A 26,696-nucleotide genomic window follows, 5' to 3' on the forward strand; every position below is an offset into this window, starting at 1 on the left:
GAGACTCCACACCAGCCTCTGCAATATCTCCAAAGTGATAGAATCCGGGCCGGAAATGTGAGTAATTCCCGAATTACTTCCTGGATTCTGTCAATGCAAGGCTTTCCTGTGGAGGTCAGATATGGCCAAAACAAGAAGAGTCCCCTCGCGCAAGGTCTGGCTGACTTGCATGATTGTGCCAGAGAAAACTGTCTCGAGGACGAAAGTCTAAAAATAAAGGACAACATGGAGGCATACCTTAATTCCCCACACAAAGTCTTTGAAGAGGACAAGTGTGAGGGAATGCCCACTGTCTATGTGGATGGATGCTCTTACCATGTTGACAACAACGGGGAGAAAGAACTGGTGGCCGGCGTAGGGAATGCATGGGTGAATGAGTCCCCACAACCCTCCGCTGGACACAAAATTGGTCCCCGAAGTAGTCAGGTGGCAGAATTGATGGCTGTGCATCAGGCCATCCTCACTGCTGTCCAGCATCAACTCCATGAACTGGTCATAATCACAGATTCGGATTATGTACGGAACGGGTTCGTGGAGCACCTGGTTAATTGGAAAACCAGAGGCATGTTATGTGCTGACAACAAACCCTTGAAACATGGGAAGTTGATCCAAAACATTTATGATCTGGTCACCTCGAATGAGATGACCATCTATTGGAAAAAGATCAAGGGTCATTCCAAAGTAGAGGGACCAGACAAAACTGGAAACGATTTAGCTGATCAGCTGGCCAAAACCGGGGCCATCCAAGGGGATCTAATTGAGATTGAGTCCCTGTTGGGGGAAATCCAGGTCACTGCTATCACTAGGTCCCAGACAAATGCTCACAACGACCTTTCAATTGCACAATGGAGTAAGGAGACCCCTGATGCTGATTTGATTACCGCTCAGAAGGGGGATCCAATAATTGGTAAATTTTACCAACACCTTGAGGACCCTGAGAACTTTCCCCTGACGGTTACCGATTACATTGGGAAAGAGGATCTAAGAGTGTTGATGAAATGTCCAAAAATGTTCTGGATCCAAGACGGTTTGTTGGTAAGGAAATCCAAAGCTGGCCACGATCAGTGGGTGGTTCCTACCTCATTCCGAAGCCTGATGTTAAGTCACGCCCATGATGCGGCCACCGCCGGTCATAGGGGGTTTCACACAACACTGGAAATCTTAAGAGAGGTTGCATACTGGCCACACATGGGCCAGGACCTCAACCAATATTTGAAGGGTTGTCTTGTGTGTGCACAATTTCAGCCAACATCCCTCACACACCGTGCGCCTCTCCAAAAGAGGGGGATGACACTGCCATGGTCAGATTTACAAATCGACTTTGTAGGCCCTGTGATTCGCTCTGCTAGGGGGAATAAGTACATGTTGACTGTGACATGCTTGTTTACCAAGTGGGTGGAATGTCTCCCAGCCCCAAATTGCAAGGCAGAAACGGCAGCTGCCTTGATGATTAACCACATCTTTTCCCGTTTTGGTCTACCTCAAAGGATTGAGTCAGACAGAGGTAGCCACTTCACCAGTGAAGTGATGACAAAGATGTGGGAGATACTGGGGGTCAAGAGAAAGCTGCATATTGCTTATAGACCAGCTTCTTCTGGAGCAGTGGAACGCTACAACCGGACAATTGTGAGCATATTAAAGAAGTTTGTGGCAGATTCTGGGCCAAGTTGGGATATCCGATTACCTCTGGTCCTAATGGCCATCAGATCTACCCCTTCATCTGCAACCAAAATGTCACCATTTGAGTTGATGACTGGGCGCAAGATGGTGCTTCCGCAGCATTTGCTCTATAGGACCCAAGAGCAGACAATGATAAATGCCTCCACAACTCATGAGTATGTGGAGAATTTAAGGAAACACCTCCAACATGCTTTTGCTTACGCTCAGCGGAATCTAGAAAGATCGGCTAATAGCATGAAGACCCACTATGACCTGAAGACTTCCAGGAAGGAATATCAGGTGGGGGACCGGGTCTATCTATACAACTTCCAAAGAAACCAGGCAAAACAGCGGAAATTCTTGCCTACATGGAAGGGACCCTTTGAGATCATCGACAAGATCTCCCCTGTGGCCTACAAAATCCACATCCCCAAAGGTCCTTTGGCAGCGGGGGAAGACAAGTGGGTCCACATAAACCAGTTGAAATGTTGCCATCCCAGGCACACTCTGCAACAACTGGAGGAATCCTCTGGAATCCTAGCGGGTACTGTCTCAGACTAATTCAGTTCCAACCATAAAACATACCACATCTAGTCTCTAAAATATTGTGATTTGCATGAAACTGTCTCTTAGTTATACTGTTTTTTTTTTCAAAATAAGAATGTAATGTTTCGTTATGATGAAATTTATATGCCACCCCACTATATCAATGGTGGGGAAGAAATGTCCATGAATAGGTATTGCCGCTCTTCCTTTGTCGTCCTAGGAGAAAGAAAAGCTGGAGACGGGCCAAGGAGGACGATCCGGAGACCGGGAGCAGAGACGCAACGGGCCCGGTGTACCGCCCAATATTCCCATCAGGACCGGCGAGGAGAACCGATCGATCCGACCGGATGGAGAAAAAGATGCTGAACTGTGCCATCTATTGGAAGAAGATGAGGAAACATCCCAGGTCTTGCGAGTCCCATTAGTGAAATAGAATGGCCATCGCAAGAGGGGGGTTTGTGGGATGTTTTTACCCATGCATCCGAGCCCTACCTCAAAACTGTGCAGTACTGACATGGAAAACATCATGATGGCCAGAGCTTCCCAGAAAATGCACAGGGAAATGCATGAAGAATAGGCTGCCACTCATTTTTGCCAATGTTATGGGCACAGAAGGACACTGCCTAAAACCACCATTGGACTACCCACACAGTAGTCTGAAACCATTGGGAATGGCAATGCTGATTGCCAAAAGCAAACCCATAACTGTTGGGAATTCATTTCTTAAATCCCAAAAAGGGGTGCAGTACCAGTACTCACCACTATCAGAAAGCCGGCGTTTTAAAACCACCAGATTTTGTAGAAAACTGAATAAATGAACCCAAAGCAAGCCAAAGAAAGACTTACTGAGAGGTGGATCCAATGTAAAGTTATATTCTGAAGTGACTTGAAGGTTTATAACAAGACTGGCTGAGCTGTGGATTTCAGCAGTTTAAGTAAATTTGGACTGAAAGACACTAAAAATCTAAATGTTTAAAAGAAATGAGTGACCTACTTTTGAATGTCACATAGGCTGCAATTGTTTAAATGTCATAGTTTTAAACTTAGAATCAGCATTCTAGCTGCATATGTAAAAAATTGTTAGTTATTTGAATGCAGAAAACTGGGGAACAGAAATGACATGTAGCTAAAAACTGGCTTAAAGAGATTCCAATTTTGCCTGGCAACTACCCCCCATCAGGAGTGAAACTTGAGTCACAGCTGTGTTCCCAGGCCTATCTGCCTTTTGCTGGCCACACTAAGGATATGCCATCTCTCTGATAATTGAATTAAGGGGAGCCCCCACAGAATACAGGAGCTCTGAACAAAGCCCTGTCCTGACTCAGGCAAATGTTTTATTGGCGGGAGTCGTAAATGGACCTTCCTCCTGGAAGGACAGGGGAGGGGCACTGCCTGTGAGAGCAAGCTGGCTTGGCAGAACTGGAAAAATTAGAAATTCAACCTTGTGCTGGGGGGAAACCACACCCCTTTGGGGCCAGAACCTAACTCTAAAAAGATGGATCATTCATAGAGCGGACTTGTGAAAATTATTTAAATGATACCATAATTCTTGTGATTTTTCTGCCCACATTTTAAGACGTGTTAGGACCCGGTGGTATGTTCAGGGGGGTTTTAGCGGAAAAGAGGATATTACTCAAAATGTGTGCATGTGAAAAATCTGACACTTCATCAACTAATGTCCATACTCCTTGCGCACATGTGTGTAAATTTGGGGTAATGTCCGGTATTGCAAACCAGTTAAAAAGTGCACAATATTGCCATTTCTGAATGCAAGCCCCCAGGAAGAGCAGATTTGGACAGGGTATACCTCCTGTGATATGTGATGGGTGCGTGTAATTTTAAACGAATGTGTACCTGTGCAAATATGTTTTTTTTTATCAAATATAGATTGTGTGCAATTTGACAGGGGAGGATCCTCTGACCCATAAAACCTACAGCATCACTCTGACTCACAGTTCCTTCCCCAATCATGGGAGAGGGGAGAATTGGGCCAATGGCAAGTGTAGAGGGGTAGGGGCTAGTGATGCTGCACACATACCCATTTTAAAAACAGATAAAAGCAGACAGACAGGACAGATAGGGACCTTCAAATCCATTTGCTGCGGGACGCTCTGCCGGGAAAGTCCATACTTTACCTCCATCAATCTCTAGAGAAAGCTGTGCAGAAAGATCCAGACTTCAAATCCATCAATCTCCAGAATCCAGAACCAGAGAGAGCTGACCCAGGTCACTGTGAAGTGCAGAGACCAGAGTCCAGTCTAAAACCTGACCAGATCCGTGGCGAGGCCCATTTAATTCAAGAATATAGTGTGAGTACCTAGCAAACTGTGCAGAACCAATCTCTTAGTTAAAATAATATAATTCAATCTATTTTAATCTAAGTAGAACTGCCTGCTAACTGTCACTTGTCCTTTTCTAGTTGCTAGCTGTCACTTGTCTTTTTGAACTTTAAAATTTCAAATCTGAAAAACGACCTTTATTTAATCGCTCATATCTCCGTGACCGTTTGTGCTAGAGACTTGCAGTAACTTTCATCTGGAAGCTGAGATCCTAGGCTGTCCTAGGACCCCAAAACGATAGTGCTAGTCCTTATAGTTTTGCCGCAATCGTGAAAAACGCACGCGCGAATTTTGCCGCGATTTGCAAATTTCTCTACGTGTGAAAACAGCAGTTTGCTTGCTTTCAGTTGCCAAAAATTCGTTTAACCTGCTAGTTACTCCTAGATCCTTGCTAAAGTGAGCCTGAACTCATCCCAAGTATATTTCACTCACCCTGAACCTCCTAGAGGGAATTAAAAGCATTTTAGTATATTTTTCACTTCATTGCCAGCACATATAAAAGCATTTTGGGCCTGTGTTTCCAACTTCTGTAGTGTAAGCTTGCTGGGGTGAACTGAATTACAGTTGATTGCATTTCTGAGAACTGTGTGCTTTCCTTCCATTTCCTTGCATTGCATAAAGGGGGGGAGGGGATTGCCAGAGAAAAGTGATTACATTGTTATGTTGAAATCATATTGAGTATTTTCTGTATTGCACTTTCATTCAACATTGCATCCATTTGAACTCTATAAAGCATTCTCTACCACATTATTCTTCTGTCCCTATTTACCAGTGTGCTACCTTATCCATTTCATGTCAACTCCTTAGTGATTATAAAGAAGTGTGCTAGTGCCAGATTCTCCGTTGTTAATCTTTATCATCTCAGATTAAGTGTGATATCCAATTATTAATTTATTATAAAGCGTGATATATATATCTATTGTTTAAATTATCAAATAAACCTTTTAACTTGCAAAACAGAACTACTTCTTGGCTCAGTGGGGTCAGGGTTATTCAAAGAGAGGGGTGTTATATAGGGGTAGTCATCCAGAACGCATGAACTGGACATAAAGATATATCAATAAGGGTTTCCATTCAGTATCCCAGACTAGGCATTGACTTAGCTGTAGTGTTGAATTGAATCCTCTTACAAATTCTACAAAGGAAGAGACTCTGTGTCATCCACTAAGGAGAGGGACGGCATGGGTACAGCTCAGTCTTTGGTTATTGGTGCCAAGGAGTCAACCGCCCTAAAGGTGCTTTCCATTCCTGAGCCACAAATGTGCCTGTCGACTTCTGGGACTTCAGTCTGTCCTCCTACAACTATTGACTCTTCGATTATCCAGTCCACGGCTCTGCAGTCATCGTTGTCAAACGTGTCTTCAATCAATGAACAATTGCTATGTCTGTCAGTCACTCAAGAGCCTTCACCATGTACGTGGTCAGAGCCAAAGACCTTGACAAGTTTGTCTTCAGCTAACGAGACGGCTCCAGCTTGCATGCCCTCAGCCTCTGAATTTCCTCTGGCATGCCTGTTTTCGGCTACAGTGACTCATCCAGCGGATTATCCTTCAGCCATGGAGCCTCCGGTAGCACATCCTGAGTGCCTGTCTCCGGTCCCAGAGCCTACTGCTAATTTGGCTTCAGTTCATGAAAGACCTGTATCCTGCTCAGCCTCGCTGCCAATATCGGAGGTGTATCTGTCTACTCTGTCTGATCATGTTGCAGATTCATCTACCTCAGAGTTACCTCCTGAATCCCAACCATTTATTACGGATGAACGTCCAACCTGCCCTTCTTATGCTTCAGGAGGATCACCAGAAGGTCAGCCTTTTTCACAAATTGATTCTCCCAGCTGCTTGACTGTAGAATCACCACCTCCCGCATATGCAACATCTGAGTCTGAGACTTCTGCCAGAAACATCAAGCTGGATCACGACTCGGGAGGGCCTTACATGCAAGGCCGTTGGATTTGCCTGGAGTGTTACGAGAGGGAGACGGATACCATCCGCCATGGCCCAGACACCGAACAAGTAGCCAACCAGGATAACGGGCTGGACGGTTCACATTTGCGGGCCGGTTTGGATCAGCCGCTTGACAGCCTTTTTGTTGCCGGATCCCACATGAGCCTGAAGGAAGGGACGGGCACGACCCCCCAACTGCTGCACCATTCGGGTGCTAGTAGCCAAAGGAAGGATATGACTGCTGCAGTTCAAAATGTGCCCGTTATTGCTCCTGCTGCGAATGTGCCTGATGTGCCAAGTACTGCGTCTATCACTCCTATCGGTATGCCAAACGTTCCTGCGGTTGTATTCCATGTGCAACAAGGTGGCTACATGACTGACACCAGGAGTGCCAACCTCGTACAACCCATTGGACTTCCAGGCCCCCAAGGCGTGGGACAGATGCAGTTGAACCTTGGTCACCCTCAACCACAGGCCTTTAATCAAATGGATGATGAGAGAAGATCCGAACCTCTACCTCGGCCGCCACCTTCTTTGTCTGAACATGAACATTTCCTGAAACCTGCTGATTTCTCACCTCCTGTGTGTCCGCTCTCAGCAGGGGGGCTACCAGAGCATCAATCATTGTCCAAAGCATGTTGCACCAGCCTGCCTCCCTCCTCAATGATGTATGAGTGTTCGCTCCCAGAGACTGAGCTTCCTGGACCTTCCAACTCTGCTTCAGGTCCTGCAAGTCCTTCATGCCTTTCTTCGACCCATGAGTCTCTTCCTCACCGAAAACCTGCCTATGGCTCTTATAGACTGCGGCCTGATTCTATTCATTCCAGTCCTTCTGCTTCTGCCCATGGGTCATCGTTTCCGTCAGTGCCACTTCAGAAGACAAAGCGCTCCTGTCATGGAAAGAAGTTGTTTTGTGCGAGTAACGGCCGCCTGGAGTCGGCCGTGGGAGGGGGTATAGTGTCACGGCTCGCTCCCTTCGCTCCCGTTCCCGCCACTTGGGGGCATGTTTTGGGGTTTATTCCCTACTGGACATTTCCTCCGAACCTTATGCTACAGTGTCCTGATGAATTGGGAGCGCTAAAACCTTATTTCCCAAATTACTTCCCTTCCGGATCCATTCCAGGTTTTTGGCAGCCAGCATGCTACTGCTACTTTAATCAAATGACTATGCTTCCCAGAATGCCTGGCTCACTGCTTCACCTCCTCCCTTGCAGGACAAGGCTGGGTGGAGGATAGGCAACACCTGTGGCTGCAGGTGCAGCAGGCGGCACGCCTGAGGTGTGTGCTCGTTAAGCAGCTTTAAAAGCCTCAGTTTGCTTCAGTCCAGCGCTGGTCATTGTTGCTGTGTTCCTGTTGTGACTGGTCCCTTGTTCCTTGTTCCTAGCTTTTGTGCCTAGTACCTAGTTCCTGTTCCTTGTTCCTAGCTTTTGTGCCTAGTGCCCAGTTCCTGTTTCTTGTTCCTCTGCCCTGGATTTAGGATTCTTGTGCTTAATTGATTTCTGCTCACTGGATTTCCCTTTCTGTCTTCCTCTGTCTGCAGGCAGCCTGTCTCTGTGCGTTACCCTTTGATGCTGCCCAATTCGCCTGTGTTTTCTGTTTCTTTGCTGCTGTCCTTTGCTACTGAAAAACCTGATGCTTTAGTCTTTCCCTTTATAGATTTAGCTTCCTGCCTCAAGGTTTCCTTTTGTGATATCATTTTCCCTGCTCCTGATCCTTACTTTCTATTGGGATCCATTCCATGTTTTCCATCTCACTTCTGCATTCATTTCCCATGGATTATTAGGTGTGGGTGTTATTGTAACTAGTCCCAGTGTAAATGCCCTTTTTGTTTCCTCACTATTTTATATCACTATTTCTACTCGCCCCTTGACTAGGGTCTTATGTATTTAGTTTCCTCCACCCATTGCTGTTATAGCCTTCAGCGTTCCTGTTTGATCAACTGGGTTCGTGAGTTTACTGACATTCAAGTGGTATTTCCGGTCCTTGTGAGTACAGTTTCTAAGTTCCTTATTCTGTATCATCCAGAGTGTCAGCTCACAGATCCTGTCCTTGCTTGCCCTCTACGTGGGTTTAGCGCTGTCAGTATCTGTAATAGCATAGTGGGTAAGGAGTTTGCCGACTTTCCTTTCAGTCATAAGGAGGTTCTAAGTGCTTACCCCACATTCCTTTTCATATATAGGTATTATTGTTTCTCCTGGGTTTTAGTATACACAAGTCTTGGGTTTTTGTATGCACATATTTAGATTCAAAGTTGTACACTGTGAGATTCCGTGCACATTGCCTTCTTCCTTTCTTAACAGTCAGGCAGTTCGGCGAGCGAGGCTAGAAGGACATCTGCAGGCTGGCCTACACAGCAGCTCAGGGTCAGGAATCGTTGTCTCAGTGCTGGCTGGTAGGTCTGAAGCACTGGTCGAGGCATCTCAGATGACGTTAGCGACTGCAACGTGGCAAACAGTCAGCGGTGCAGTCGGTTGCAGCTCGTGGGGCTCAACTGGCTCGGAAATGTCCTTTAAGGCAGACACTGGTGGATACTTGTCGATGCACTCCAAGTATCTTCTTCACTGGACTTGTGTCGTCCTTTAAGACGGACGGCCGCAAGCTGAGGAGAGTGTTGTAGGCACTGGCCATGGTATTTCGGTTATGAGCGGGGCTAGAGCGTCGATAGTATTTTTTAGGGAATTATGGTACACACTAGCAATGCTGCTGGGGTCTGCATTCTGGTCAGTAAGTGTTGTAGAGGAGAGGGCCTCTGCCAGCACCGGGGAGAGGTTGTCAGAAGTGAGGTTGCGGGTGTTTCTAGTTTTAATGGGGTTAGGAGAGATAGAAGGGGGTTAGTTTCTCTGGAGTAGCTAGTGTGAAACTGGTTAAATGGTGATCTGACCAGTTCATCTCTGAGATGGAGAATATGGATAGGCATACATTTAAGGATAGAACCCAATCTGGGGTTCCATCACCAGTTGGGTGAAATTCATGTCCTGCAGCGCAGAGAGCAATGCACTTGCTTTTTGGTCTTGAGGGTCTTTGTAGCCTAGGTTAATGTCCCCTAGGATTCTGAATTTGGTATTGCACTTAAGGTAAGGTGTGATGACCAGCGGGATGTCCAGATCAGGGTGACTGGGTTTGTTAGGAGCTCTGTAGATGACCAGGATGTTAGTGGTGCTCTTAGGGTCTGTTGCGAGTTTTAGCAGAAGCATTTCGTAATCCTCTGTGGTGTCAAGTGTGCATGTTCTAAGATCTGAGCAGGATTTAGCAATGATGGCGACAATTGAGGCAGTCTGCTCTATGTAGTGTAAACTCGGGGAGTGGGGGGGTTAGAGCTAGTAAAGGGTCATATGCTTGATGGAGCCATGTTTCTGTGAGGACTAGGAACTCCATTTTCTGGTCTAAAATTAGGTAATGGGTTCCTAGGAGGCGCACATTCAAGAGGGCACTTTTAAGCATGGGTGGACTTTTTATTGGAGATTGTGGGTGTTGGTGCTCTGGTAGGGTGGGCAGTAGAGGAGATAGCAAAGGAGGGGAATGGAGCATGGCGGGCAAACTCCTTGTATGGTTAGTCTGGATCTTGACTGGGCATGGTTTCTGGCCAATATGACACTGTTTGGGTAGTCTACTCTGGACATGGTGACGCTCAGTCGTGATGCTAGCCTTATTAATCTGTTCTTACCCTTAATGAGGCTACAGGGGATAGTGGTAGTTTGGACCTGAGCCTAGAACTTCAAAGTGCACCCGTGATGGGAGTGGTGTATCTGTGGTGGCAGTCAATGGGTATAGGTGTATCATGGGCAGGCGGGCCTGCGCCAGTTTTGGCTATGGTTGGGTCCTTACTAGTACTGGGTTGGTTCATATTAACGTGATTGGAAGGGAACAGTGAGGTCTTAGGGAGAAAAGTGGCCGAGCAAGTGAGGAGATGGTGACGGTAACAACCTACTTGTGCTAGGCTATTGTTCAGTGGGATGAAGGCAACCCCCCGAGCAGCAGACTGCGTTCTGTGCGTCGAGTGCTGGGGGTCATGGTGAGGGTTGTGGAGAACTCTGAGGAGTGCGGTCGCTATGGGGTGACAGCAAAGGGAACCTGATTGAGGTAGATTAGGTAGTGGGGGAGGTCAGAGGTAAAGCATGCTCGGGTCAAGGCCCTGTGGATGCCTGGCCTGGTAGGTGGCTATGGAGGACGGGACAGTGGTAGGAAGGGGATGGGGACCTAATTGGATTCTGGGATTAGATAGATAAAGCTGAGGCATATACACATTATCACTTTGAGTAACAATTGTCGCGATAGCAGGCACCAAGTACATGCACACAAGATATCATACCGTACAGCACGCAGATTGAAGGGTACATACACATGGAGTTAAAATACAGTACAGTGCGCGATTCATATAGGATGTATGGTCTGTTATGTTATGTTATCCAAGTAAAGTGGAAGCAATGACAGTGGGATTCATTAGTGATCTCTGGGTGGTGGGTGTACTTAATCAACATGTGCTGCAAAGTATCAGAGCTCGTAAAGGAGCACAAGTCTTAGCACACATTTAGAGTGACCATTCCGCGTTTGCGGTTCGCTAGTTAATGGTTAGCTTCCACTATATTGAGCATACGAAGCGCGCATGTGCAAAGGCTCGGTGAAGAAGCCTCTGGTCCCTGTGGCCTATACAATAAAAAGAAAGATGGTAACAGGCCATATACAGTTAATAGCAACCTTTCCTCCATTTGTATTCCCACCTACTCCCTACTCTTAGTCCATAGCAACCTTTGATCCATTTGTCCTCCCACCTAACCCCCTAATAAGTCTCATGTCTGACTAATAAAGGGACTGACAATTAGGCAGGGTGCAAAGTGGAGGTGTCACACAGTGGAGTGGCTAGGGTCCATCCGTAATGCTTAAGAGTTCTGTTGGATGCTTCTTTGCAAAACGTTGAGGTCCTTCCCCTGTTCCGTTGGGCGTCCCAAGAGTGCAGAAGAAAGGGCACTATGGACTAAGATTACCGTTGTCACTATGGTAAGAAATCTTTTTTCTTCAGAATGAGCTCTCTGTGCCATCTCCCATCATGCACAGACAATATCAACTACAAATAGAGCATCCTGCCATTACCATATGTATCGTCAGGTTTTTTAAATATACCATAAGAAAGTGAATCAAGGCTTAGGCTTGCGGGAAGGGATTGGTGGGTGTTGTGAAGGAGGGAGAGAACAAAGGGAGAAAACCAGAATCACCATGAGGGGATTTTTTCCTCATGAGGGGATTTTTCCCTTTCATTGTTGTCATGGTCTCCTGCCTTCCCAACCTGTTTTGGAACCACATTAACATATTTTACACCCTCAGAGGGGGTTAATAGCAAATGCTAGGAAGGTTGCGCAGAACTTTTTGGCAAAAAGATGCATCACTTCTGAAGGAGCATCCACAGTAATGTAATCCACAAAACACATGTGGGGTGGCCCAAAAGACTTCAATTTTCTAAAACAGGGAGATATCTCTTAAAGACCAGCGATGATACCTTTGTTCTGCAGTAATGCACATAGGGCACTAGAATATCCAGCTATTCATAGGAAAAAGAGACACAGTAAACGATCTAGTTGTATGTTACTTAGGTGCTTTCTTTCCAAGTGCAAGACCACCATGAGTGATACAAAGAGAATCTGCAATCCTTATGGTCTAGTTCACTGAAGGCAACATTTCAATGCCCTTGAAACATCCAGGTTATGCAGTTCCACCTCATACGAGGAAGCCTGCAGTCTAGGATAGACAAATGGTAGGATAATCTATTGTTTGATAATTGAGTTGAAAGTCAGAAAGGACAAAAGGGATTAACATGGGGACTGTACAAAGCAGCATCTTATCTGTCTCCAATGCAATGTTAGGCTTGTTTGAAGAATGTGCCAGTAGCTCACTAATTTGTCTGGCAGATGATATCCCCATAAGAAAAGCAGTCTTCTAGGACAGTAAGTTCTCATGAAGCCATAGGATCATAGGATTTTTTCCTTAGAGAACACAGAACCGGATTCCAATTCCATTGGTGAGCAGGCTCTCACATGGGAGAGTAAAGATGGACAAGGCCAGCAACGTGATACTTTATTGCCTATTTATTTCAAGGAAAACGAATCCTCTGGCGAGTTCAGATATGCAGTGATATCTGAAAGTAAGTACTTTCAGGAATCTACAAGAATTCATGTCAGGTAAGTAGGCCATGAAGTACTTGACAATATCCAGGTTGCCAAAAAAGAATTACCCTTCCTGCCAAAAGCCCCCAAAAAGGCAACAACACTTTTGCACTGTTTTAAAATGGTTTATTAGCTCTCTTCAGACGTGATGGCCAACTATGCATGTGCAAATCTCTGTTGGGCACACGTTAACTGTTCAGGTACCAAGCTCTCAAGTTTAGTGATGCAGGGAACAATGCATACAAATATAGTCCTTTTGATGAGAAAGCAGATCCAGCTCCTGATGGAGCTCCAGAAACTTGACTACTGAGAGATGGTGGAGATCTGAATAGCTCACCTGAAAAGAGTAGAATGTGGCCACCAGAATCAGAGAAGAGTTGCCAAACTAACTGAAATTTCCGAAGAGGATTAAGAATCAAAGGTGTTGAAGGAAATTCATACAGGGACTTGTCTGACTATGCTAAAAGGAGAGTATCAAACAAAGAGTTATGCCCGGGGCCCACAGGACAAGTGCTGGTGACACAGAGAATTGTGGCTTGTGACAATTAGATCTATTAGCGAAAAAGCTCAAGATATGTGTCACGGCTCGCTCCCTTCGCTCCCGTTCCCGCCACTTGGGGGCATGTTTTGGGGTTTATTCCCTACTGGACATTTCCTCCGAACCTTATGCTACAGTGTCCTGATGAATTGGGAGCACTAAAACCTTATTTCCCAAATTACTTCCCTTCCGGATCCATTCCAGGTTTTTGGCAGCCAGCATGCTACTGCTACTTTAATCAAATGACTATGCTTCCCAGAATGCCTGGCTCACTGCTTCACCTCCTCCCTTGCAGGACAAGGCTGGGTGGAGGATAGGAAACACCTGTGGCTGCAGGTGCAGCAGGCGGCACGCCTGAGGGGTGTGCTCGTTAAGCAGCTTTAAAAGCCTCAGTTTGCTTCAGTCCAGCGCTGGTCATTGTTGCTGTGTTCCTGTTGTGACTGGTCCCTTATTCCTTGTTCCTAGCTTTTGTGCCTAGTACCTAGTTCCTGTTCCTTGTTCCTAGCTTTTGTGCCTAGTGCCCAGTTCCTGTTTCTTGTTCCTCTGCCCTGGATTTCGGATTCTTGTGCTTAATTGATTTCTGCTCACTGGATTTCCCTTTCTGTCTTCCTCTGTCTGCAGGCAGCCTGTCTCTGTGCTTTTCCCTTTAATGCTGCCCAATTCGCCTGTGTTTTCTGTTTCTTTGTTGCTGTCCTTTGATACTGAAAAACCTGATGCTTTAGTCTTTCCCTTTATAGATTCATCTTCCTGCCTCAAGGTTTCCTTTTGTGATATCATTTTCCCTGCTCCTGATCCTTACTTTCTATTGGGATCCATTCCATGTTTTCCATCTCACTTCTGCATTCATTTCCCATGGATTATTAGGTGTTGGTGTTATTGTAACTAGTCCCAGTGTTAATGCCCTTTTTGTTTTCCTCACTGTTTTATATCACTATTTCTACTCGCCCCTTGACTAGGGTCTTATGTATTTAGTTTCCTCCACCCATTGCTGTTATAGCCTTCAGGGTTCCTGTTTGATCAACTGGGTTCGTGAGTTTACTGACATTCAAGTGGTCTTTCCGGTCCTCGTGAGTACAGTTTCTAAGTTCCTTATTCTGTATCATCCAGAGTGTCAGCTCACAGATCCTGTCCTTGCTTGCCCTCTACGTGGGTTTAGCGCTGTCAGTATCTGTAATAGCATAGTGGGTAAGGAGTTTGCCGACTTTCCTTTCAGTTATAAGGAGGTTCTAAGTGCTTACCCCACATTCCTTTTCATATTCCAGGCTCAGCTTCAAATCCCCAACATGGGACAATTAACAATTTTATAAAATGCTTTTTTTAACTGTCCAATGCTGGGGGAATCGTACTCAAGCCCTGCCGCTGACAAGCAAGTGTCCCATTCCACTGTGCTATTTCATATGTGCTTAATTCCTTTTGTTTTATTCAATAGACTGCTTGACACATGTTTTAGTCTACTGAAGGAAACAAAAGCAGTCTGGCATCTATGGAATAGCACAGTGCAATGTCCGCTGGCTTGCCATCTGCAGTACTGGCATTGAAATCCCCAGCACAGAATATTAAAAAAGTGTTAATCGGGACAGGAAGTAAGGTTCCCATTGAGAAAGCCATACCTGCATACACAACAGTATGATGGCCATGTGAATGAAATTCCGGAAGAAACAGGACCAATGAATGAAAGAGAGGAATGGTGACGTCATGCGAAGAAAGCCAGGCGTACATAGAAGAGATGCACAGACAAAAGAATGAAGATATTCTATAAGGCATCAAGAAAGTATCAAAGATGTGTGAGCCCTGGTAGTGCCCCGGCTGGATTGAGGTTTTGGGAGACTGCCTTTGTCTCTAGTGCTCCATCAATGTCTCTTCCAGTGCCCTTATTCATTACATGCCTCCCTTTGAACACTGTATTTTGTTCACCCAAAACCTTGTCTTCTTCCTTTTTTAATTCCTTGATACAAGAGGCAGTGTGTTCCACTTGTTTGGCTATGTCTATGGAACTCTCCAAATGGGGGTCCTTTTCTTTCCATAACCCGTCATATACTCTTATCATTGGCACATTTGATCATGAGTTGAGCTCACAGATGCTCCTCCTGACAATGTCCAAACTGACACTTTATTGCCAGACCTCTAAGTGCATTTACAAATTCCTCAACTGTCTCTCCTTTCTTTTGTTCCCTCGTGGCAAAATGATATCTTGTTAATATCATGTTCTCTTTGACCTCAATGTGCTTACCCCACATTCCTTTTCATATATAGGTATTATTGTTTCTCCTGGGTTTTAGTATACACAAGTCTTGGGTTTTGTATGCACATATTTAGATTCAAAGTTGTACACTGTGAGATTCCGTGCACATTGCCTTCTTCCTTTCTTAACAATATGAAAGATTTTCCGAGACACTAAGGGATTGAAGATCCATTTGTGCAGAGGAGGTTGCTCTTTGCTGTGACATTGTCATCTCCCTCTTAATGTACTGCCGGAAGAATTAGTTGATGCTGAAATGCCCAATCCTTAATGTCTACCACTGCTTGCAGAGAGGAAGTACAGAGTACTCCCTTTTTTAATTCAAGTAGGACAGAGCAGTTTATTTCTCTATTATTACTTGAACAACCCAGTTCTGAAGTTGGGGAAAAAAAGGACTACAGTGCCAGAAATATTGCTTCATGCTCCAGAGAATAGATGTGATGGAGCCTGTTCTGAGGATCCCAAAGATTGTGGGCCAAATTCTCAAAAGTCTTTTTGGCACAATGAGATCTCCTCACTTGCACAAAAAAGTGGCAGCTTAATTCACAAAGAGCATCTGAATTAGTGAATCTTATATGCAATTATTTGCATACTTCACCTGAATTCAATCTCACAGCATTACCAAGATCTTTATTAACAATTTTGTCACGTGAGTACTTGGAATCACACTTCTTCCCTCTCCTTGGCAGTTTTATTTGTACCTTTTCTCCTGGAACCAATGCCTAAACTTTACATCCATACTTTTTTTCATACCTTGCTTTCAGCATTTCACCACTCCTCATTATTTTCTCTTTAATATTTGCAATGTCAGGAGTGACCACTTTGGACTTGTCCAAGCGCCCAGGTGCCAACAAGGTATTTGGTTTTCTACTTCTGAAAACTTCAAATAGTGACACACCAGTCATCCCTTTAGGAGTGATCCTGCACTGAAACACTCTCTGTAGCATCCTGAGTTATATTATTGTCATGTTTCATCAGTGAATAAAGAAAGGAGATCTTTAGCATCCTGGTTTACTACAATTGTTTACTATTGAAGGTACATTAGAATGTAGAACCTGGGGAGCCCCATATTCCAGGTAACTCTGTTGTACTGAAATATTTCAAGGATACATACTGGGACTTGAGGGAAGAATGACACAGAGCAGGAACACCAGGATGCAAGTAAGTAGAAAAGGAAACTTCTTTATTTCATGTTACAGGATTCAGTTAGGAAGTTAGGCAGGAGAGTGCAGGCTAAACTTCCATTAGCTTCAAGCTCCTATCCTCAAGTCAGTAGAACTGTCTTACCTGGAATCCGGGGCTCCCCAGATTCTACATTCTAAAGCACCTTCAATAGCAAACAATTGTAGTGAGCCAGGATGTTACACTCTCCTCACTAATGCTCTTTGCCAATCCTCATTATTGTTAACTGACATCCGTATGCCTTCCATGATTGTTCTGTTAAACCCCTCTAATCATCCATTGCTTTGAGGATGATATAAAGAGGACCTGCAATGTACATTTCCTAAATCTTTCAACCATGTCTCAAATTATTTTGCTAAAAACTGAGGACCATTGTCACTCAACAATTTTGAAGGAATTCCTTCCCTCCAGAATACACCTTCCCAAGAACGCTATTATACTTTTAGCTGTAACAACTCTCACAACTCCTATTTTAGGCCATTTGAACAATACATTAATAACAACTATAACATAACTGTCTCTGGGTCATGTAACATGCACTGACCTAATAAATAAAAAAATAGCAACTCTCCCCCACTGAACTCTAGGTGCTTGTGAAATACCCATGGGAGGCACCTTGGTCTCTAAGCTTTTATCACTGCTTCTACATTCTCCACACTCTTTCATTTGTGCTTCAATGAATTCATCCATGTTCGGCCACCTAAAGTCTATTTGTATCACCGATTCCGTCCTGGAAATCCCCATGTGCCCATCATGTCCTAAACCTACTACGACGCTCCTCATCACATCCGGTACCAGTAGTCATTTCCCCTGCACACATACACACCCTGAATACTCAATTAATTCTTTACTCGCTTATACGTCTTAAGTTAATGATTACTTTTACCACCTTCATCACCACTCTCTCTTCAACTACTTCAGATGTGTTTTTTCACTTCCTGATAGACCTCATCCTCTGAGTAAGCCTTCTGCCACACTTCCTCTTTGAGACTCTCCTATACTGCAGATATGTCCCTTATATCTTCTACACCCAATCCTTCCCCAATCTATTCATCCATAACAGGATTTCTTGAAAGCCCACCTGCAAATGCATTGTTCTTCCGAGACACATGTTCTACAATAAACTCCAAACCCACGTAACACTACTCATTGATACTCCATCCAAACCTTTGTTATTGAAAATTGCCACCAACGGCTTGTGAGATATCATTACTACAAATGGTCATCCATAAAGATATACTTTCAATTATTATGGCCCATACACAGGCCAATGCTTCTTGCTCAATAACCGAATAGCGAGACTCTCCATCTCTCAGTGCTCTTGATGCGAAGGCAAAAGTATGCTCTTTCAAACCTTGCTATGCTATTTTATTTGTAACGCGCACCAAGGGCCCGGAGGCATACGGGCGCACAGTCAACACAACAGGTAAATGCAAAAGAACATGCATAGAACACAAATGGGACAGCTAACAGTCAGAAAGCCACATGTAAACCAAACCCGAGGGCTCTACCTTAGAAAGTAGGTCTTTAGTTACTTTTTAAACATTTGTCTTGACTCAATCCCCCTGAGGTCCGGTAGAATAGCATTCCATGCCATGGGTGCTGCTACAAAAAAGGCACTTTTTCTGACCATAGCCAATGTAGTCCTGGGTACCATCAACACATTTGTATCATTAGATCTCAGTGGATCTCACCGAGGCTTTCTCCTCAGGGTTTCTGTCAGATATGTAGGGCTTCTTCCTGTCTGTGTTTTATGGTCAATAGGCGAAAAAGGTTGTTCTGGCTTCTACAGGAAGCCAATGAAGCTTTCGTCTAGCCTCAGAGACATGGGCTCTTCTGTTTAGTCCTTCAACTGCTCTGACTGCGCTAATTTGAATTGTCTGTATCCTGGCACAGTCCATCTTACTGATTCCAACTAGCAAGCTACTGCAATAGTCAATTTTAGTACTCACGATGGCCCTAGCGACTGTAATACAGATTTGTATAGATAGATACAGACGTATCCTGGATAGGAGTCTGATGTGATAGGCAGATGTGGAGACTAGGCTGTTAACCTGTGCCCGCATATTTAGGGTATGATCCAAAAATACCCCCAGAGTCTTCACTCTCTGTTCGGCAATGATCTTACATCGTGCCAGCATAAAGTGTTGGAACACTGGGTCCAGCTTCTGTAGCCTATCCAGAGAGCGTAACAGCAGCAGCTCCGGTTTTCCACCGTTGAGTGCAAGTCCATTTTGGATCATCCAGGCCTGAATCAGCATCTACACTTTGTTAACCTCCTTCACGGCTTCCACATATACTCCGGAGAGGAGGATTAGGCATTGCGTGTCGTCCACGTAATTTGTAAAACAAACTACCCTCTCCTCAACTTTGCTACCATGAGAGTCACTCCCTTTTTTAGTTTAATCCTGTGTATAAAAATACTTAAAGCATCCATCCCTGTCCACAAACACACCCGAGACCCACCTTTCCACTTCATGTTTCTGCAGATTGAAAACTGGTTATCTCACCCCCACCAAAGTATAAACATGTTGCTCAGCATTGGGATTATGTTTTATCTGTAATGACGTTTCACAACCACATGACAACAAATTCCCTCCAACACTTGTTACAAATTCACAGCCTGTGGAACTCTTTCCTTGAAAATCTATATTGGCTATGTACCTTACTATTATTTCAATGGATTTAACTCAACATACACTAGCCTTATGACTGACTTCTTATAATACACAGCATCTCATCTTTGACCCGCACATTTCTTTGCTTATGAGCAGTGCTTTAAGTGTGGTGAGCAATCGAGGGGGTGGGGAGATTGTAATGAGTGGGTGTCGGCTAACGTCTGGGGGCGGCCTGAAGTGTCCCCATCAAGGGACAATAAAAAACAAATGTCTCACGCTGGGGATCCCTGCCGTGACAAGCCAGTGTCGCATTGCTGCTCTGTGCTATTTAATAGGTGCTCATTTTCTTTTGTTTCATTCAATTGAAAGGTTTTATGTCTCAAGCAGTCTATTGAATGGAACAAAGGAAATCCAGCATCTCAGAAATAGCACTGTGCGATGTGACACTGGCTTGTCATCAGCCAGGCTCAGCTTCAAATCCCCAACATGGGACAATTAACAATTTTATAAAATGCTTTTTTTAACTGTCCAATGCTGGGGGAATCGTACTCAAGCCCTGCCGCTGACAAGCAAGTGTCCCATTGCACTGTGCTATTTCATATGTGCTTAATTCCTTTTGTTTTATTCAATAGACTGCTTGACACATGTTTTAGTCTACTGAAGGAAACAAAAGCAGTCTGGCACCTATGGAATAGCACAGTGCAATGTCCGCTGGCTTGCCATCTGCAGTACTGGCATTGAAATCCCCAGCACAGAATATTAAAAAAGTGTTAATCGGGACAGGAAGTAAGGTTCCCATTGAGAAAGCCATACCTGCATACACAACAGTATGATGGCCATGTGAATGAAATTCCGGAAGAAACAGGACCAATGAATGAAAGAGAGGAATGGTGACGTCATACGAGGCAAGCCAGGCGTACATAGAAGAGATGCACAGACAAAAGAATGAAGATATTCTATAAGGCATCAAGAAAGTATCAAAGATGTGTGAGCCCTGGTAGTGCCCCGGCTGGATTGAGGTTTTGGGAGACTGCCTTTGTCTCTAGTGCTCCATCAATGTCTCTTCCAGTGCCCTTATTCATGACATGCCTCCCTTTGAACACTGTATTTTGTTCACCCAAAACCTTGTCTTCTTCCTTTTTTCTTTTTTAATTCCTTGATACAAGAGGCAGTGTGTTCCACTTGTTTGGCTATGTCTATGGAACTCTCCAAATGGGGGTCCTTTTCTTTCCATAACCCGTCATATACTCTTATCATTGGCACATTTGATCATGAATTGAGCTCACAGATGCTCCTCCTGACAATGTCCAAACTGACACTTTATTGCCAGACCTCTAAGTGCATTTACAAATTCCTCAACTGTCTCTCCTTTCTTTTGTTCCCTCGTGGCAAAATGATATCTTGTTAATATCATGTTCTCTTTGACCTCAATGTGCTTGTCCAGGTTGGCAATGCTGACTTCAAATATGTTCACATTCCCCCAACCTTTTGGTTGGACTGGATCAGGAAACCTCTTATATATTTCTTGCCCAGCATGTCTCAGACAATGGCATATTAGTATCCGGTGAGGGTGTGTGGTGGCCTCCCGACCAATGAGGAGGCTCTCAACAGGGTCTTTACCACACCGGGAAAGACCCCACTCAGAGCAGGAGGCTGCCATCTTCCCTCGCCGGATTGATGATGGTAAGTGTGACCTCTCCCTGCGTTCTCTTGCCCTTCCCAGCCTTACACCATTTTTCCACATCTCGCCTCCCTCGCCCTACTGCACCCTACTTACCTGTTCTGCTCTGTCCTTCCCTGCACCTGGAACACTAGTGTTCCTAGCACAGCACCGATCCGGCAATGGCTGCCATAGAAAGGGAAAAGGGACTCCATGTAGTTTCCTTTGCCCCAATCCATGGCGGCCATTTTTTGTAGTTTTTCTCAAGTTAAAACATGTTTTACATGCAGTTTCTTAATGTGAGAAAAATAAACATTTAGTACCACGGTACAACATACCAGGATACAAATAGATGTAGAACCCTTGGAGGGGGGACATTACTCGTATGGTAATGCCTTGGGGCTCAGGTTAAGGCCCTCGCTACGCTTGGGCCTGTAACTGACACCCCAGTGGCCTTACCAGACTGGTAATCCCACTGTCCTCAGGATCTATTGCTTTAATAGCGCATCCTTCCTCTCATTAGTGAAATTTGAACTGTAAACTGCCAGTACACATTTCTGAAAATCCTCTTTTCAGTCTTTCCACCGAACCAACGGTTTGCCAGGTTGCGCAAAACAAAGCCCTGGACCTGGGATCTTAGTCATTGCACTCAGATGTATTGAACAATGTGATTTTATTTGTAATCTTGTCCTTTGACAATCAGTGTGCTGGGTTATTCAACAACAGCTGAGCAGTGTGAGCTCTCAGTCCCTACTATAATTGTTATACACTGCCCTATTTTATCTTCCCTTGTGAGACGGGAGCTGTCCAACCCGATCACACTTCATGCAATGCGTTAGCAAGGCACATGACGTGTTGAGATTGCCTGGCAACTCCCAACGTGATTGCACAACTACACTGTCACTGCACACGCTCCTGCATGACGCACTTGAATTGCAACGTAGCGCATGCCTGTTCCTCGAGCTATAGCAAAGCCCCAATGGCCTCAGAGATTTCCTTACGGCACACCTCACCTCTGGTGGCCGCTGAACCGCAAAGGGTCGTCCACCACACAACCCGCTGGTTCATTGTGAGCGCCACACATGGGTTTGTTTGCAGACACTCGTCTTCCTCGCCCAATGCTGTGCACTAGGATGAGTGGCCCTCGTCACCAGTATGATAGATGAGAGAACAATATATGGTAGGTAAGCAGGTGTAATCTTTTTTTGGAGAAATCATCTCCCAACTTTAGCTCTCTCTCAACTGACTCTCAACTGACTCTTAATTTTATGTTCTAACAATTCTATTCTATTCTAACTCAACTCATAACATTCTACTACGCATTCTACTTAAAAGCTTTAATTTCAACTAATACAATATGCACAACTTTATGAGCATTACCAGATATAACACATTTGACATCCAGGACTTGATGATGGATAGGTAATGGGGAGGTGAATTATGTCTTGCACGCTACTTACTTATGTTGACCATGTTGTACAAAATAGTGAAATGCAGAGACAAAGTTTCCTCATCCAAATCCAAATCTGGATCCGTATCTGGCCTTCTCTTATTTGGAGACGGATCATACGGTTGTCTGGCAATATGGCCGTGTTATCAGATACTGAAATACAGTATTGGCACATAAGGAGCTGGACCTGGAGCCAAATTTGGGTGGCCAGATCATTTGGAAGTTGTAAATGGCCTTCCACCTGAGCTACAAAATAGACCAGGAGCTTGCACGTGTCCATGAACATGGCTGTATCACTCTGACTCTCTCCACACATTCCTCTATTGAGTGGAGGGTCCGAAACTGCAACATGTTCCACTGTTATAGGCAAAGAGGCTGAAGGAACATGCTCAGACACCTTTCTTTGAGTCTGTTACTTACCTTCATAAGATGTGTGTCTGTTCCTCACTCTTTAAGAAGCTATTTGCTTTGTCTTGGTTTTTTTATCATGGTCTAAACACTTTGCCTTTATTTGTCTGGTTTTTGTCTTGACCGTGTTATGCAACAATTGTATCCTTTTACTGATATATATGGTTGGGCTCAACCAATGTGCCTATTAATTTTACTTTTTGCTTTTATTAAATTTGTACACATACAAAAATATTGTATATTGTTTCCTCTTTCTCTTATGTCCCTGTTTTTTGTGCTGGGTTTGTATACATTTTCAAAAAATTAAAAATACATTTTTATTTGCCTTTTGCATTCAGTGTATGCTTATGATATTCATACCATTTATTTTGGATGTGGAATTATGTCAATAACAGCATAGAAGAAGACCTGTGGTTGGAAAACGTGTCGGCTGTTTTGAATCATAGTAAACCTGACTATAATTTCACTATTTGAAACTGCGCAGTGTGGTTGTGTAACCCCTTCTGAATTGTTAGTTTTGTGTGGATTCCTTGGGCAAAGGATCCAGTTTGACTCAATCACCCGTAGCAGTTATATGCCAATATGACTTAAATTGTATCTCAAACGTACACATAATCCCTATAAAGGTCAGAGACCCGACAAGCGCTTAGGGTGCCAGTCTATGCCCCATTTGGTTTTGTTTACTTCCTTTGAGTATGTGCGTGGTAAAAGTTGAACAAAAGCAGCCAGAGTACTCGATCATTCGTAAAGATCAACTGGCTCTGGCAAGGAAGAGAGGAAAGGGGATTTGGATTTGGAATACAAAACCCATCTAATTTAAGAGCTGACAAGTTCGCTGGTGAAAATTGCAAAACCCTCACCAGAGTATGAGTGACCGGGGGGAACAGCAAAATACATCAAAACATCAGAATCTAGGCCCTAAGGGTAAAACACAGACAGTCCTTCCCTTCATACAATGAATGTGTCAACGAAGCCAACCCAACAGCCTGGGGTGTGGAGCTGGTTGACACAAGAAGAAAAGTATTTTCATGCAACTTTGAAAAGCTTTTCATGCATCCCACGACTCTGTTCCCTGTTTCTAATATGTTTATGCTTACCATCAGTTGAAACAAATCCCCAACATTCGCGCCTTCGACTGACTTTGGCCAATATTAGATCTATTACCGACCAGTACGTTGCGGAATTTGGGACTGATCAACCTCTTGCTCCACCCATCAGGCCAGACTACCTCCCCATGTTCCTTAAATACAGGCATCACTCAGCAGCAGGCCCGCCTATCCCCAAATCGTGCAACCACCAGTACGACAAGCAAACAGCTGGGAAGAAAAACGTCTTGAGAACTCTCAGAAGACGCGCCAAGGCAGACAGCACCGCTGCTGCATGGGATCGCTGGAGAACTGAAAAGAAAGCCTACAAATCATGGATCAGAGCACGTCGAGCTGTCTTATACCAACAAGACGCAGAATCAATGATGAAAGTCCTAACTGCAAAAAAAACGGCTGATTTTTGGTCCTTGGTAAATGCTTCACAAGGATCGACAACTTTTAGCATGAGCAACTCATTTCCGGAACAAGTCTGGGTCACGTTTTTCACCGACCTTTTTGCTAGCCCGAGCCAGGATACGATCTCGTCTCTTGATTCCTGCGCAGCGCCTTGGATCGATCTCTCAGCAATATCAGACATAAGCACAGCCATCCAAAAGTTAAAATCATCAAGAGCTCCAGGCCCGGATGGCCTGTCGAATATAGATCTAAAGAAGCACCGTGATGAATGGGCTGCCTTCATGGGCATTCTGTTTGACCACTGCAGAACAACCAGACAGATCCCATTATCGTGGTGCAAAGCAACCATCATACCAATTTTCAAACAAGGAAGCAGAGAAGCCCCGGAAAATTATCGCCGATTGCCCTACTGGACATTATGGGCAAACTGTTTGCCACTCTTCTTTTGGATCACTTCCACCGCTGGGAGAAAGCAGCCCCCTGCAGTGATCCCTACCAACTAGGCTTCAAGAAAAATGGCAGCACCGCATTGAACATTCTCATACTCACAATCCTAAAAGCCAAAATAAAGCAGGGCGCCCCTAAGGTGTACGCGGCTTTCATCGACCTTTCTCATGCTTTCGACAAAGTTGACCGACCAAGATTGTGGAGAAAGCTGGAAAACTGGAAGTGTCCACCTGCTGTACTACAGCCAATAATAGCCCTTCACACCAATACCTCACTCAACGTCCGACTGAATAAACAGGGGGCCCTGTCTAGAGATATCCAAGCGCATAGAGGAGTTAAACAAGGCTGTCCCCTGGCTCCGGCACTCTTCGCGGCTTTTTTGAGGGACTATAAAGACTCGGAAGTTCTGGTGCGTAGCTTCCCTCCGAAGTTCGGCAATTCCCCCCTGTCCCGTCTGCTTTACGCCGACGATATGATCCTGTTCGATCAAACTCCGATCGGCCTTCAACGGCAGCTGGACAATCTGGCAACCTACATGACCACCAACAATCTCCAAATAAACCAGACTAAAACCAGAATTATGGTGCTGTCCTCTTCTCGCCACCCTCCGAAAACCACCCGGTCTTGGTCAGTGTGCGAAACTAGAATCGAAGTGGTCCAACAATTTAAATATCTAGGTGTGTTCATAGATGGGTCGTCTCAAGAACTCAAAATGCAGCAACATCTCTGGGCTAAAACTAAACAACTGACATCCCAACTACGAGCACTTGACAGGAAGTATGGCAAATTCTCATTAGTGCCGGCCATTAATTTCTACAAGGGAAAAATGGTCCCCGCACTGACCTATGGCATGGATGCCATGTTCACCGTACCACCCCAACTATTGCGAAAACTAGAGGCCTATATATGGAAGTCTCTTTTAGGCCTTCCGAATGCAATTCCTATTGAAGCGATCAGACGAGAGTTGGGCCTTCTGTCGCTAAGCGCCACCGTCAGTGGGGCCGCACTTGCCCTATTTAGGAAAACCTTAATTAAAGACGGCTTGCCAATCTTTAAAATTATTGGGCAGGAATTGGAATCAACTAACACCAAGACGGTCCAAAAATGGGCACACCTTCAAAAAGCCAAACTGGAAGACCTGCAATGTTCACTAAATGACTTGATAACGAACCCGCAAAGAGTAAGTGAAAAACTGAAACTGCAGGACTGGATTACCACCATTGACAAAGCTGCTTCCATCAAGTGCCTAAACCACCTTCCACCAACCTATAATAAATTGAAACTTCCTTTGGCGTACTGTCTGAGATTCCCAGACAAAAAACTGCGCTCAACATTTTTAAGGGCACGTTTAAACTTGCTCCATACTCGAGAAATCCTAGGGAGAAGACGGCTGGCCAGCTCAATTACATGCAGACTGTGTGAAGACCCTGATTCTGTCGAGAACATTCGCCATCTTCTCCTAAACTGCCCGGCTTTGAAGCAAATTCGCACTCCGTTTTTGACTCCGCTATGGCTTGACTCGGTCCTGATCGATGAGCACACGTGGTGGTGCCGTTTGATATCTGGCGAAAAGTCCCGATGGGCGCTAGTCACGGCCAAAATATTGGAAGCAGCCTTAATCAAACTCGGCGTCGTAACTTAAAGCGACCGGCCGGTCTTGGATTTTCAATGGACATTTTTCTAATTACAGAGGATTTTCTCCCTGTTCAATTTTGAGAACATCTTTGAATTTAATACCTTGAGACTTACCTTTACGCACTTTCTGACGTACATCAACTGTAATTAACAACTTCTTGTAAAAATCATTTTTCCCTTGATTAGATACAAGTAAATAAAAAAAATATATATATATATGTTTATGCTTAGAAGTTGAAATTGGGGCAGAAGAGGGCTCTGTACTGGAACTGACATTTTAAAGCCTTCTTAATCGTCTTTATGCTAGATGCAGCTATCTTGGAAGAGACACCCTTTTTAAAGTATGAGAAAGCCTTAGGAACAACCAGTAATGTG

General features: G+C 44.6%; 1 protein-coding gene across 2 annotated transcripts in view; it reads right to left on the reverse strand.

The window, feature by feature from the left end:
* The window catches only part of MYBPC2 (myosin binding protein C2), a 241,323-nt gene that overhangs the window by 45,049 nt on the left and 169,578 nt on the right, over positions 1-26,696 (reverse strand). The window lies entirely within an intron of this gene.

Source organism: Ambystoma mexicanum, chromosome 1q, assembly GCF_040938575.1.
Source record: "Ambystoma mexicanum isolate Mex_15411 chromosome 1q, UKY_AmexF1_1, whole genome shotgun sequence".
Taxonomy (NCBI): Eukaryota; Metazoa; Chordata; class Amphibia; order Caudata; family Ambystomatidae; genus Ambystoma; species Ambystoma mexicanum.